Source organism: Chiloscyllium punctatum, unplaced genomic scaffold, assembly GCF_047496795.1.
Source record: "Chiloscyllium punctatum isolate Juve2018m unplaced genomic scaffold, sChiPun1.3 scaffold_198, whole genome shotgun sequence".
NCBI classification, from domain to species: domain Eukaryota; kingdom Metazoa; phylum Chordata; class Chondrichthyes; order Orectolobiformes; family Hemiscylliidae; genus Chiloscyllium; species Chiloscyllium punctatum.
The window spans coordinates 354,621-370,821 of NW_027309932.1; the positions used below are offsets into that span (position 1 = coordinate 354,621).

Below are 16,201 nucleotides of genomic sequence, written 5' to 3' on the forward strand. Positions count from 1 at the left end.
GCCGAAGGGTCTTGTGCTGTCCTGTTCTGTGTTCTACGTTCTGTCTGGTAATCTGGGTAATAAACTCAGATCAATGTAAAAGGATATGGCATTCAGGAGGAGCTAGTCAACTGGATACAAAATTGGGCTTGATGGTAGGAGACAGAGGGTGATGGGAGACATGTTGCCTTCCTGACTAGAGACATGTGACCAGCGGTGAAGTGGGTCCACTGTTGTTTGTCATTTGGATAAATGGTTTGGATGGGAATATTGGTTTTGTGGGAAGTTTTTTGAGTGATACTGAAATTGTTGGTAAAGTGGACAGCGCAAAACGTTACGTATGATACAACAGGGCGAATAGTACACTGGAGTAGTGGGCTGAAGAATAGTAGATGGAGTTTAATTAGATAAATGTGAGGTGTTCCATTTTGGTGAAACAAACCAGAGTGGGTTTGTACAGTTAATGTTCGGGCCCTGGGTAGTGTTGTCAGTCAGAGACCCAGGGATGCAGGTAGATAGTTCTTTGTAAGTGGTGTCACATGTAGACAGGCTGGTGAAGCAGACATTTGGGGTGGTTACCTCCATTCGGAAGAGCACAAAGCGTAGGAGAAGGATGTCATGTTGTGGCTGGAAAAGACATTGGTGGGGCCACCATAAAACATTGTTGATCAGTGGGAAGAATTCATCTGGTTCACTCACCTCCTTTAGGGAAGGACATCAAATATTCTAACCTGGTCTGGCCGACATGTGACTCCAGACCCACAGCAATATGGCTGACTCTGAGCTACCCTCTGGGTAATTAGCAGTGGGGTCAAAGACCGTTGTTCCAGGCAGTGACACCCACATCCCATGAATGAATATATAAAAATACCGATGTCCCTCCGTACCTCTGCAAACCCCTCCAGCTGCAGCAATCCGTCCTGGCTTTGTAACACCCTGACCACTCTCTGTGACACTCTCACCACCTCCAGCACCTTCACCTCTCCCTGTTCCTATTGTGTCAATGAACCCTGACCGTGGCTCCCCTTCCTACAGCCCTCCTCCTGCGAGCAGACCCATTGCAATCCATTACCATTGACTCCTAAAACACTCCCTCACTTCAGGATTTTAAGTACTCTTTGGTGATCCTCTTCGCCTCATAATCTAGTATGATCCCTTTCGTCCTGAGTGAGGGATCAGTGGGAATTTCTTGCTGAGGTTTTTACTGTTTCAGTGGAATGTCCTTTTGTTGAGTATTTTGCATTGTTCCTTCAAATGGTTTCCACTGTTCATTTACAGACATATGTTTCAGTCTGTTTAGCTTGTTTATCTTGGTCAGTTCCCCTCTCACACACACATAATTGGCTATTTTTATTTCGACTTGTAGCTTGTCCTTTCTGTGTTTCACTTTAAAACTTTGTTTATTTAAACTGCACTTTATCACAATTTCCCGAAGGATCTCTCCAGGTGACATTACTCATTCACTAAGTTTCATTACACGGTCGCTCTGCGATAGTTATGTCCCTTAACAGTTGCACAATGTGTTTTTCAAAGAAACACTGAAAAAAAAATTCTCCGAACTCCTCTTCCAATATCAATGCTGTCCGTGTGATTGTCCCTGATAATACAAATATTTACGTTTTCCAAAATTATCACAATGCCTTTGTTAAAAAATTCCAATGAGTTCCTGTTGAATGCAGTGATGAGCAATGAAATGCTGTTCGGTGGCTAAAACTATTCTGCATCTTGTGTTTTTGGCAAGTAGTAGCCAGAATTTACATTCAGACTGACTCTACTTCATGATCTGCGGCCAAATGATTTCTCTGTAATGCCTTTGGTATCCATTATTGTTAGCGTTACCCATTTTGCCTGAGATTGCACAAGATTACGAACCACTGAATATTTTGTTCACCCTGTATTCATGTCTCCCTGTTGTCTAAATATCTTTTATCTCTGTCTCACAAATCCATCGACCTTATTGCAGCAACGTTGTCCATTCAAAAAAAAACATAATATACTGCCTTCCACAATTTTCTGTCACAAATCTATTCGCTGATGTACAATTTTAGTTAAACTCTGTCCCATCCTGTTCCTTTCTGCTTGTCTTCAGCCACATTCCCATGCTGTTCCATTGCTTCACCTTTTCCCTTTGGATTTGGAAAGCTCCTTTCACCTGCATCCTCTCTGTCAGTTTAATGCCCTGTCCATAAACCTACCGACATGATTAGCCAGGACACTGGTCCCAGCACAGTTCCAGGGGGATCATCCTAATAGATATTTTTAAAAATCAGGAATGGGATGTGTGAGTCTCTGGCTGACCAGCCTTTCTTGCCCAGTCCTAGAAGCCCTTGAACTGAGTAACTTGCTCGGCCATTTCAGAGGGTAATTGAGAGGCAAACACTTTGCTGTGGGGATGTCGTGCAGACCACGTGAGGATGGGCAGATGTCCTTCTCTAAAGGACAAGTTTTTGGATTTATTGTACATCAGTAATGGTTTCATACTTATTTGTGGATTGTTAATTATTATTTTTAAAATTATTGATTTCAAATGTCTCCTTTTCAGATGGCGGGATTCAAACCTGCCTCCCCTGAACATTAGCTGAGGTTTTGGATACATTCTCTCGCAATAATATCACTAGGCCATTACTTCACCTGCTCACTGGGTGCTCATCCCTGAGCACTGATACCAGGGCATCATGAAGCTAAACCCATTCTTCCCACACAATTGTGTGATCCTGACATCTTCCAGCAATGTGGGACTATTTCTTCATATCGCTCCATTTTCCAGATCTCTGTGGAACTCAGTGCCATTCTCCATGTGTAACCCTCACTGCATATGTTTAACTTCACATTCTGTCTATTTCTCTGTCTCCTGTAGGTACTCAGGAAAGTCCTGACTCAATAGCCTTCCCAGCTGCTGGGTGGATCGTCCATCACCTCATTGAATGCAGTTGGTCTGCCAGAGAGAGACAAAGGGAAAGGAGATCTGGAGCCTTCAATAAATCCAGTAGTGAAGTAAGGTCACCCACAGTGCACAGAGCAAAGAACAATGAGAGGGATCCAACCATCTGTTAACACAACATGACATAGTACAATGCTGGAGCGGAGCACAGTGCACACACACACCCCAGGCTCAATCACCACACCAATGTAAGTTCTGTTATATTAAAACTCACGACTCTACAACAGTGTATCTATGGCATGTCTTGTGGTCCAGTGTCTTCAATAATTTTTAATTCTTGTAACAGATCCTATCGCTGTAACCTCCTCCCTTCCCGATAGTCCGTCCACATATTTGAATTGTGCTGCATTCCAGACGACCTTCCTTATCCCTGTAACTTGGTTCAGTGTTAACAACATGCTTTATCTCGGTTGCCTTCTTCTCCAATAATGTAAACACAAGGACTGCAGATGCTGGAAACCAGAGTCTAGATTAGAGTGGTGCTGGAAAAGCACGGCAGGTCAGGCAGCATCCGAGGAGCAGGAAAATCGACGTTTCGGGCAAAAGCCCTTCATCAGGAATAGAGGCCGGGAGCCTGCAGAGTTGGGAGGTAAATGAGAGGGGGGTGGGGATAGGGAGAAAGTAGCATAGAGTATAATAGGTGAATGGGGTGGGGAAGAAGATAATTGGTCAGAGTGGAGGATGGGGGAAGGTAGCAAAGAGTACATTGGGTGAATGGGGGTGGGGATGGGGGTGATAGGTCAGGGAGGAGGGTGGAGTGGATAGGTGGGAAGGGAGATAGGCTGTTAGGACAAGTCATGGGAGGCTGAGCTGGAAGGCTGGAGGTGGGGTGTGAGGTGTGGGAAGGGGAAATGAGGAAACTGGTGAAGTCCACATTGTTGCCCTGGGGTTGAAGTGTTCCGAGGCGGAAGGTGAGACATTCTTCTTCCAGGTGTCAGGTGGTGACGAAGCAGCGGTGGAGGAAGCCCAGGACCTGCATGTCCTCAGCAGAGTGGGAGGGGGCATTGAAATGTTGGGCCACAGGGCAGTGGGGTTGATTGGTGCGGGTGTACCAGAGATGTTCCCTAAAGTGCTCTGCTCGGATTGTGTCCAGTTTCACCAATGTAGAGGAGAGCGCATAGGGAGCAACGGATACAATAAATGATATTGGTGGATGTGCAGGTAAAACATTGGATGTGGAAGGCTCCTTTGCGGCCTTGGATGGTGGTGAGGGGAGAGGTGTGGGCGAAGGTTTTGCAATTTCTGCAGTGGCAGGGGAAGGTGCCAGGAAGGGAGGGTGGGTTTTTGGGGGGCGTGGACCTGACCAGGTAGTCACTCAGGGAACGGTCTTTGCGGAAGGCAGAAAGGGGTGGGGTTGGAAATCTATCCCTGGTGGTAGGGTCTGTTTGGAGGTGGCGGAAATGTCGGCGGATGATTTGGTTTATGCGAAGGTTGGTAGGGTGGAATGTGAGCACCAGGGGCGTTCTGTCCTTGTTACGGTTGGAGGGGTGGGGTCTGAGTGCGGAGGTGTGGGATGTGGACGAGATGCGTTGGAGGGCATCTTTAACCACGTGGGAAGGGAAATTGCGATCTCTAAAGAAGGAGTCCATCTGGTGTGTTCTGTGGTGGAACTGGCCCTCCTGGGAACAAGTATGGCGGAGGCGGAGGAATTGGGAATACGGGTTGGCAAATTTCCAGGCGGTAGTCTGGGAAGAGGTGTAATCTAGGTAGCTTTGGGAGTCGGTAGGTTCATAAAAAATGTCGGTGTCAAGTCGGTTGTCATTAATGGGGATGGAGAGGTCCAGGAAGGGGAGGGAGGTATCAGAGATGGTCCAGGTAAATTTAAGGTCAGGGTGGAATGTGTTGGTGAAGTTGATGAATTGCTCAAACTCCTCAAGGAAGCACGATGTGGCGCCAATGCAGTCATCAATGTAGCGGAGGAAGACGTGGGGAGTGGTGCCGGTGTAACTACGGAAAATGGACTGTTCTACATAACCAACAAAGGGACAGGCATAGCTCGGGCCCATACGGGTGCCCATGGCTACCCCTTTGGTCTGGAGGAAGTGGGAGGATTTGAAGGAAAAATTGTTAAGTGTGAGGACAAGTTCAGACAAACGAATGAGAGTGTCGGTGGAAGGGTTCTGTTGTGGCCGTCAGGAGATGAAGAAACGGAGGGCTTGGAGGTCCTGGTCATGGTGAATGGAGGTGTAGAGGGATTGGATATCCATGGTGAAGATGAGGCGTTGGGGGCCTGGAAAACAGAAGTCTTGGAGGAGGTGGAGGGTATGGATGGTGTCTCGAATGAATGTGGGTAATTCCTGGACTGCGGGAGAGGGCAATGTCGAGGTAGGCAGACATGAGTTCGGTGGGGTAGGAGCATGCTGAGAGAATGGGTCGGTCAGGATGGTCAGGCTTGTGGATTAGATTAGATTAGATTACTTACAGTGTGGAAACAGGCCCTTCGGCCCAACAAGTCCACACCGCCCCGCCGAAGCGTAACCCACCCATACCCCTACATCTACATTTACCCCTTACCTAACACTATGGGGATCTTGGGAAGGAGGTAGAATCGGGCAGTGGGGGATCCCGGACAATGAGGTTGGAAGCTGTGGGTGGGAGTTCTCCTCCTGAGGTGATGAGGTTCTGTATGCTCTGGGAGATGACGGTTTGGTGATGGGAGGTGGGTCATGGTAGAGGGGGTGATAGGAGGAGGTGTCTTCGAGTTGGCATCATGGCTTCAGCAGTGTAGAGGTCAGTGCACCAGACTACCACTGCACCCCCTTTATCTGCTGGTTTGATGGTGAGGTCGGCAGAGGAAGTGGAGGGCTGCACGTTGTGAGGGTGAGAGGATGGATTGGGGGAGGGGGTAGATAGGTTGAGGCGGTTGATGTCTCGGTGGAAGTTGGAAATGTAGAAATCGAAGACAGGTAATAGGCGAGCGCGGGGTGTCCTGGTGGATGGAGTATGTTGGAGGTGGGCAAAAGGGTCCTTGAAAGGTGGGTGGGAGTCTTGATTGTAAAAGTATGCTCGGAGGCGTCAGAAGAAGTGTTCAATATCTCAGCGTGTATTAAATTAATTGATGTGTGCACGGAGGGGGATAAAGGTGAAGTCTTTGCTGAGGATTGATCATTCATCCTCAGTGAGGGGGAGGTCAGGAGGAATGGTGAAAACTCGGCAGGACTGGGAGCTGGGACCTGGCGTAGGTGTGGAGCTGGGCGAGGCGACGGAGCCTGGAACAGGAGTGGGTGTGGTGTTAGGGGGGATGGGAATGGAGTCATGAGCAGGGGTGGTGTTCCCCTCCGGATTCTGGGGTAGGGATTGTGATGGTGGGACCTGGGGGTTTGTCAGCAGAATGCAAGTGCGCGGCATTGGTGGGGGCGGAAGTGGTGACAAACACGGCAGTCGAGGGGGGGGCATGGAAGTCACTGAGTGTGTGACATCAATGATGATGTGAGGGGCGGAAGTGATGTCATTTTGGTGTGTGAGGAATTGTGAGGGGCAGAAATGGCATTTACTTAATGTTAACCAATAATTTCCTGTCACAAATCTATTTGACAATGTAGTATTTTAATTAAACTCAGTCCCTTACTGTTTCTTTCTGCTGGTCTTCATCCACATCTCCATGGTGTTCCAATATTTCAACCTTCCTCTTTGGACTTGGGAATTTCCATTCCCCTCAGACCTTTCCCCCTCCTCATCTGTGTCCATTTATAGCACACTGCATATTCCTGATACCTGGGGAGCCTATCCCAATAAAATAGCTCAGTCTTCCCTGTGTACTGGTAGCAGTGCTCACTGGTCAGAACCACTTCTGTTGATACCATTGTGTGATCCTGATACATTCCTCCACTCTGCTGATATCACTGTCTTTCTGCATGTGATATCCCTTACTTCTGGGTCTAATTGCTGCCTCTGTCAGTGTCTCTCACTCTTTGCAGCTACTCCAGATCCTGAGCTAACAGAATTCTCCACTCCAGAGGGACGCAGCAGAACAGGCCAGAAATGGACATTAGGAATTTCCAGATCTCTGTGGGATTCAATGCCATTCTCCATGTGTAAGATTCATTGCATCAGTGTAATTTCCCATTCTGTCTATTTCTCTGTCTCCTGTCGGTATTCCTGATGTCCCTGACTCAGCAGAATTCCCAATTCCTGTCTCGTCCATCACCACATTGAAGACAGTTGGTCAGCCAGAGAGAGATGGAGAGAGAGATCTGGAGCCTTCAGTAAATCCTGCAGCCGGTCAGATCACTCACAGTAAACAGCACGGGGAGGAGTAAGTGGATTTTAATTCAGACCCTGAGGGCATGATGTAAGAACAATGCTGGGCAAGGAACATGAGAAAATTCTCAGGCTTCATTATCACCATCTTATCTGTAAATTCATCTGTTCCACAGAACCTTCCCTATGTCTGTCAATTTCTCCATTGTCTGTTTCATTGATACCACTTCCCCTATCTCTATCAGCCCCTACAATCCTGCCTATCCCTGTAAGCTCCTCCTACCACTACAACTCTCCAAGTTTCTGCGTTTGCCTTTAATCCCGGGTTCTGTCACATCTCTCCTTAACTGAAGAAAAACAACTCTTCAGTTCCTTCAGCCATCCTGGTCAGTGTTGTCCTTTCTAGACCTGAAAAACCTCCCTGTCTTTGTGACTTTTTTGAACTCCTACTACCTTCATGATCTCTGTAAATTTCCTGTCACAACAACAAAAAAGCTCTGTACCTTAGTAACCTCCTCCAGCTGTAAGACTCCTCCTTGTCTCTGGGCACAGTGCAGAGTGACCCTGCTTCTCTCATAAATTAGTTTCTGCATTTCTAATGATGATTATGAACTCTTCCTGTTTCTGAAATGCAGTTAGTCTCTGAAAACTCTGCTGGTCCCAAATGATGTAATTTCCTACGATAACTACAAACCTTTATGCCTTCAACCACCTCCACATGCAGTCACACAGTTTATTTCTATAACCTCCATGAGTGTTGGAGTCATAGAGATGTACAGCACGGAAACAGACCCTTTGGTCCAACCCGTCTATGCTGACCAGATATCCCAACCCAATCTAGTCCCACCTGCCAGCACCCGGCCCATCTCCCTCCAAACCCTTCCCATTCCTATACCCATCCAAATGCCTCTTAAATGTTGCAGTTGTACCAGCCTCCACCACATCCTCTGGCAGCTCGTTCCATACACGTACCACCCTCTGCTTGAAAAAGTTGCACCGTAGGTCTCTTTTATATCTTTCCACTCTCACCCTAAACCTATCCCTTCTAGTTCTGGACTCACCGACCCCAGGGAAAAGTCTTTGTCTATTTATCCTATCCATGCCCCTCATAATTTTTTAAACCTCTATAAGGTCACCCCTCAGCCTCCGACGCCACAGCCCCAGCCTGTTCAGCCTCTCTCTGTAGCTCAAATCCTCCAACCCTGGAAACATTCTTGTAAATCTTTTCTGAACCCTTTCAAGTTTCACAAATTTTTTCTGATAGGAAGGAGACCAGAATTGCACAAAATATTCCAACAGTGGCCTAACCAATGTGCTGTACAGCCGCAAGATGACCTCCCGACTCCTGGACTCAATACTCTGACCAATAAAGGAATGCATACCAAACGCCGCCTTCACTCTCTTATCTATCTGCGATTCCACTTTCAAGGAGCTATGAATATGCACTCCAAGGTCTCTTTGTTCAACAACACTCCCTAGGACCTTACCATTACGAGTATAAGTCCTGCTATGATTTGCTTTTCGAAAATGCAGCACCTCGCATTTATCTGAATTAAACTCCATCTGCCAGTTAGCCCATTGTCCCATCTGGTCCAGATCCTGTTGTAACCCTCTTCGCTGTCCACTACACCTCCAATTTTGGTGTCATCTGCAAACTGTACCTCTTGTGCTCTCATCCAAATCATTTATGTAAATGATAAAAAGTAGAGGGCCCAGCACTGATCCTTGTGACACTCCACTGGTCACAGGCCTTCAGTCTGAAAAACAACCCTCCACCACCACTCTCTGTCTTTTACTTTTGAGCCAGTTCTGTATCCAAATGGCTAGTTTTCACTGTATTCAATGAGATCTAATCTTGCTAATCAGTCTCCCATGGGGAACCTTGTCGAATGCCTTACTGAAGTCCATATAGATCACATCTATCACTCTGCCTTCATCAATCTTCTTTGCGACTTCTTCAAAAAACTCACTCGAGTGTGTGGGATATGATTTCCCACGCACAAAGGCATGTTGACTATCCATAATCAGTCCTTGCCTTTCCAAATTCATGTACATCCTGTCTATCAGGATTCCCTCCAACAACCTGCCCACCACTGAGTTCAGGCTCATCGGTCTATAGTTCCCTGGCTTGTCTTTACCACCCTTCTTAAACAGTTGCACCACTTTTGCCAACCTCCAGTCTTCTGGCATCTCACATGTGATTATTGATGATACAAATATCTCAGCACGAGGCCCAGCAATCACTTCTCTAGCTTCCCACAGAGTTCTCGGGTACACCTGATCAGGCCCTGGGGAGTTATCCAGCACTTCTTCCTCTGTATCTGAACATTTTGCAAGATGTCACCATCGATTTCCCTACAGTCTATATCTTCCATATCCTTTTCCACAGTAAATACTGATGCAAAATATTAATTTAGTATCTCTCCCATTTTCTGTGGCTCCACACAAAGGCCGCCTTGCTGACCTTTCAGGGGCCCTATTCTCTCCATAGTTACCCTTTGTCCTTAATATATTTGTAAAAACCCTTTGGATTCTCCTTAATTCTATTTGTCAAAGCTATCTCATGTCCCTTTTTTGCCCTCCTGATTTCCCTCTTTAGTATACTCCAACTTCCTTTATACTCTAAGGACTCACTCGATCTATCCTGTCTATACCCGACATGTGCTTTCTTCTTTTTCTGAACTAAACCTTCAATTTCTTTAGTCATCCAGAATTCACTATACCTACCAGCCTTCCCCTACACCCTGACAGGAATATGCTTTCTCTGGATTCTTGTTATCTCACTTCTGAAGGCATCCCATTTTCCATCGTCCCTTTACCTGCGAACATCTGCCTGCAATCAGCTTTCAAAAGTTCTTGCCTAATACGTCAAAATGGGCCTTTATCCAATTTAGAACTTCAACTTTTAGATTTGGTCTATCCTTTTCCATCACTATTTTAAAATGAATAGAATTATGGTCGCTGGTCCCAAAGTGCTCCCCCACTGACAGCTCAGTCACCTGCCCTGCCTTATTTCCTTAGCTTAGGTTAAGTTTTGCACCTTCTCTAGTTGGTACACCCACATACTGAATCAGAAAATTGTCTTGTACACACTTAACAAATTCCTCTCCATCTAAACCTTTACACTATGGCAGTCCCAGTCGATGTTTGGAAAGGTAAAAACCCCTACCATATCAACCCTATTATTCTTACAGATAACTGAGATCTCATTACAAGTTTGTTTGGCAATTTCCCTTTGACTACTGTGGGGTCTATAATACAATCCTAATAAGGTGATCATCCCTTTCTTATTTCTCAGTTCCACCAAATAACTTCCCTGATGTATTTCTGGGAATATCCTCCCTTAGCACAGCTGTAATGCTATCCGTTATCAAAAATGCCACTCTCCCTCCTCTCTTGCCTCCCTTTCTATCCTTCCTGTTGCATTTGTATCCTGGAACATTAAGCTGCCAGTCCTGCCCATCCCTGAGCCATGTTTCTGTAATTGCTATGAGATCCCAGTCCCATGTTCCTAACCATGCCCTGAGTTAATCTGCCTTCCCTGTTAGGCCCCTTGCATTGAAATAAATGCAGCTTAATTTATTAGTCCTACCTTGTCCCTGTTTGACTCCCTTCTGTTCTCAGCTATACCCGTCTCAGATCGAGCTCCCAAAACCCTCCCTGTGATTGTTATCACGTCCCATCCCTGCATTCCTCCAAATCTCTGTGAAGTCCTCCCATTCCTAAAACCCACCCTGTATCTGTCACCTGTCCCAGCTTCCACAACCCTCCCTATCTCTGTAAGACACCCCCCCCCCACCCCACCCCCTGTCCCAGTTACGACAGCCCGCTGTATCACTAAATGCCAGTAGTCACTATAATATCAGAGTAAGGTGTGAAAGCAGGAATACTGTACTGGGTTAAATGATCAGTCGTGATCATATTGAATGGTGGGACCGACTCTGTGGTCAAATGGCCAATACCTGCTCTTCTTTCCTGTGCTTCTCTATAAACTTACTATCTATATAACCTACTTCAGTCCCCACAGCCCTCCCTATCTCCATAAACTCCTTCAGTCCCCACGACTCTTCCTAATCATGTAACCTGAACCATTCCCCACCAACCTCCCTAACCTCCAAAAGGCCCCACGACCCTCCCTATCTCCATAATCTCATCCTGACACAACGACCCTCCAGTTCAGAGTAACCTCCTTCAATCCCCATGATCCTCCTGATCTGTGCTACCTCCTTCAGGCCCAACAGCCCTGCAGATCTCTTTGGCCTCTTTCAGGCCCCACATCACTCCCTATCTCCATAATGTTCTTCAGTCACTAGTGCATTCTCTACGTCCATAATCTCGTTGAGTCCGCACATCGCTCCCTATCTCCATAATGTCATTCAGTCCCCACGTTCCTCCTTATTTACAAAACATCTATTACCTGTTGAAACTGTAAGCTACCTTTTTTCAGATTGATAAACACGAACACCCATAACTCTTTCTGCTGCCAGTCTGAAACCAAACAGTGTTAGCCTGACAGTAGGTCAGGAGCTGAAATATGCTTGAAAGGATATGTCAATGAAGAATAACTGGAACCTTAGAAACACTTTTAATGAAAAGAGGATGTGTTTTTGAGCCTGTTGGATTTTATTTTTATTGGTGTGAATATAAATGGCAGAATAGATACGGGTGTAGGAGTGGTTGGACTGAGGATACGGTTTATTTGAATTTTCAGAAAACTTTACACAAGTTTCAATAAGGGCTAAAGAGTAATTTGGTAGAGAATAGGGCACCTTAACTGTCAGGAGGTGGGTGAGATATTAGACAATATAGTGTTGTCAGAATTTACTGTGGAGAAAGACATGGAAGCTCAGGAAGTTGGGGAAATAAATAGTGATGTCTTGGAAAGAATCCTCAACAGAGGAAAAAAAGTGCTGGTATCTGAAAACAAATAAAGGTAGATCAAATCTTAATGTCGCTTATTAGGTCGAATATTGTGGGAATCTGGGGAAGAGATAGTGTCCCTAACATATATTTATTTTATCAATACACACAATGTGTTACCGGAAGACTGGAGGGTGGCTAATGCTGTTCCATCACTTAATGTCTGCAGGGAACAGCTAGGAAATCACAGCCCAGTGAGCCAGTGCTGGGTAAGTTGTTGGAGGAGATTCTGAGAGAAAGGAGCTACATATATTTGGAAAGGCAAGGGCTGATTAGAGATAGTCAGCATGGCTTTGTGAGTGGGAAGCCATGTTTCACAAACTGGATTGACTCTTCGAGGAGTTGACCAAGAGATCGATGAAGGCAGAGCAGTCAGTGTTGTCTACATGAACTTCAGCAAAGCATTTGTCAAGGTTCCAAGGGATGTAGAACATCTAGTCAAGAGGAAGAAGGAAGCTAATTTAAGATTGAGGAACCAAGGATCAGAAGCAGGGCTCTAGAGAGTTACATGGGGCAGCACGGTGGCTCAGTGGTTAGCACTGCTACCTCACAGCACTAGGGACGTGATTTCAATTCCAGCCCCAGGCGACTGTCTGTGTGGAGTGAGCACTTTCTCTCCGTGTCTGCGTGGGTTTCCGACAGGGGCTCCGGTTTCCACCCACAGGCCAAAGATGTGCAGGTAAAGGCAGAATACTGAATAGTGTGGAGGAACAGATGGATCTTGGATTCCATGAGCAGAGATCCCTCAAATTTGCCACCAAGCTGATGGTATTATTAAGAAAGAATCTGTTGTATTGGCTTTCATTAGTTGGGGGATTGAGTTTTAAAGCCATGAGGTTATGCTGCAGCTCTATACAGTCCTGTTTAGATCCCAATTAGAATATTGTGTTCAGTTTTGGTCCCTTCATTAAAGGAAGGATGTGGAAGTTTTAGAGAGGGTAAAGAGGAGATTTACCAGGATGCTACCTGGACTGGAGAGCATGTCTTATGAAGAAAGGTTGAGGGAGCTAAGGCTTTTCTCATTGGAGTGAAGAAGAGTGTGGTGTGATTTGTTAGAGGTGAACAAGAAGGTGTGAGGCAAAGATAGAGTGAACAGTGAGAGACCTCTTTATCCCATGGCATACATGGTACATGGGGGCATGATTGTAAGGTGATTGGTGGATGGGTAAGGGGAGATTTCAGATGTAGGTTCTTTACACAGAGAGTGGTGGGTGGGTGTAATGGGACATTTTAACAGACTCTTGGATAGGCACATGGATGACAGCAAAATGAAGGGTATGTAAGTTAGTTTGATCTCACAGTCGGATAAAAGATGGGCATGGCATCATGGCCGAAGGGTCTTGTGCTGTCCTGTTCTGTGTTCTACGTTCTGTATGGTAAACTGGATAATAAGCTCAGATCAATGTAAAAGGATATGGCATTCAGGAGGAGCTAGTCAACTGGATACAAAATTAGGCTTGATGGTAGGAGACAGAGGGTGATGGGAGACATGTTGTTTTTCTGACAGGAGACATGTGACCAGTGGTGAAGTGGGTCCACTGTTGTTTGTCATTTGGATAAATGGTTTGGATGGGAATATTGGTTTCCTGGTAAGTAAGTTTTTTTGAGTGGCACTGAAATTGTTGGTAAAGTGGTCAGTGAAGAAGGTTATCTATGATACAACAGGACGAATAGTACACTGGGATCGTGAGCTGAAGAATAGCAGATGGAGTTTAATTAGATAAACGTGAGGTGTTCCATTTTGGTGAAACAAACCAGGGTGGGACCTGTACAGTTTATGTTTGGGCCCTGGGTAGTGTTGTCAGTCTGTGACCCAGGGATGCAGGTAGACAGTTCTTTGTAAGTGGTGTCACAGGTAGACAGGTTGGTGAAGCAGGCGTTTGCGATTGAGAGTAGAAGTTGGGATGTCATGTTGTGGCTGTAGAGGACATTGGTGAGGCCACCATAAAAGCATTGTTGACCAGAAGGAAGAACTCATCTGGTTCATTTACATCCTTTAGAGAAGAACATCTGACATTCTAACCTGGTCTGGCCTGCACGTGACAGCAGACCCACAGCAATATGGCTGACTCTGTGCTATACTCTGGGTAATTAGCAGTGGGGCAAAGAATGTTGGTCCAATCAGCGACATCCTCATCCTATGAATGAATAAATAAAAATATATATATCCCTCCCGACCTCTGCAAACACCTCCAGTTGCAACAATCTGTACTGGCTTTGTAATACCGTTCAGGCCCTGACCCCTCTCTGTAACACTCTCACCACTTCCAGCACCTTCAGCTCTCCCGGTTCCTTTTGTGACATAAAACCTTGACAATTATTCCCTCTTCCATCTGACCTCCTCCTGGGAGCAGACCCTTTGCAATCCCTTTAAAACTTACTCCGAAAACATTCTCTCACTTCAGGATTTTAAGTACTTTTTGGTGATCCTCTAAGCCCGATAATCTAATATGATCATTTTTACTTGAATGAGGGACCGATGGGGATTTCTTGCTGAGGATTTGTCTGTTTCAATGGAATGTCCTTTTGTTGAGTGTTTTACACTGTTCCTTCAAATGTTTTCCACTGTTCATTGACAGGCACATATTTCAGTCTATTTAGCCTGTTTACCTTGGTCAGTTCCCCTCTCAAACTCATGTTATTGTTTATTTTTGTTTCTAGTTGTAGCTTGTCCTTTCTGTGATTCACTTTAAAACTTTATATTTCCTTAAATTGCATTTTATCACAATATTGCAGAGGATCTCTCCAGGTGACATTACTCATTTACTAAGATTCATCACACAATGGTCGCTCTGAGGTAGTTATGTCCCTAGCCAGTTGCACAATTTGTTATTCAAAGAAACACTGAAAACTAATTTTGTGAACTCCTCTTCCAATATCACTCTTGCCAGTGTGACTGTACTACATTTTGTGAATATTGATGTTTCCCAAAATTATCGCAATGTGTTTGTTAAAAAAATTCCAATGAGTTCCTGTGTGATGCAGTAATGAGCAGCGCAATGCTGTTCAGTGGCTAAAACTGTTCTGCTGCTTGTGTCCTTGGCAAGTAGTAGCCAGAATTTACATTCAGACTGATTCTACTTCATGATCTGACACCAAATGCTTTCTCTGTGATGCCTTTGTTATCCATTATTGTTAGTGTTACCCATTTTGCCTGAGTTTCCGCAAGGTTGTGATCCATTGAATATTTATGTCCACCTTTTGTTCACCCTATAACCATGTCTCTCTGTTGTCTAAACCTCTTTTATCTCAGTGTCACAAATCCATCTACCTTATTGATAAGACTTCGTCCATTGAAAAAAAACATAATTTACTCTTTCCCACAATTTCCTGTCACAAACCTATTCACTGATGTACAGTTTTAGTTAATCGCTGTCCCATCCTGTACCTTTCTGATTGCCTTCAGCCACATCCCCATACTGTTCCGATGCTTCACCTTTTTTCTTTGGATTTGGAAAGCTCCTTTCACCTGAACCCTGTCCCTGCATCCTCTCTGTCAGTTTAAAGCCCTGTCCATAAACCTACTGTCATGATTGGCCAGGACACTGGTCCCATCACGGTTCCAGTGGGACCATCCTATTGGATTTTTTTATAAATCAGGTAGGGGATGTGGGTGTCTCTGGCTGACCAGCCTTTATTGCCCAGCCCTTGCTGCCCGTGAGCTGAGTAGCTTGCTTGGCCATTTCAGAGGGCAACTGAGAGGCAAACACTTTGCTGTGGGTATGTCGTGCAGACCACGTGAGGATGATCAGATCTCGTTGTCAAAAGGAAAGTGCGCGGTACGCTGGCTCAGTGATTAGCCTTCCTGCCTCACAGCACCAGGGTCCCAGGTTCGATTCCAGCCGCGGGCGACTGTGTGGAGTTTGCACATTTTCCCCGTGTCTGCGTGAATTGCCTCCAGATGCTCCGGTTTCCTCCCACAGTCCAAACGCACGTAGGTCAGGCGAATTGGCCATCCTAAATTGCCCATGATGTTAGGTGTATGAGGTCGAGGGAGATGGGTCTGAGTGGGCTACTCTTTGGAGGGATGGCATGGACTGGTTGGGTCGAAAGGCCTGTTTCCACACTGTAGGGAATTTAATCTAAGGGATTGTGATTTTTGTACATCAGCAATGGTTTCATATTTGTTTATGGATTGTGAATTGCTATTTTTAAAATTAT

The 16,201-nt window shown here is 45.6% G+C and overlaps 1 long non-coding RNA gene across 1 annotated transcript in view; it reads left to right on the forward strand.

The window, feature by feature from the left end:
* Positions 1 to 2,838: 2,838 nt before the first annotated feature.
* LOC140471906 (uncharacterized) overlaps positions 2,839 to 16,201 on the forward strand; it is a 28,330-nt gene continuing 14,967 nt past the window's right edge. Inside the window, exon 1 of the long non-coding RNA XR_011957260.1 lies at positions 2,839 to 3,108. This is a non-coding gene — a long non-coding RNA (uncharacterized lncRNA). The remainder of the gene's footprint in view (positions 3,109 to 16,201) is intronic.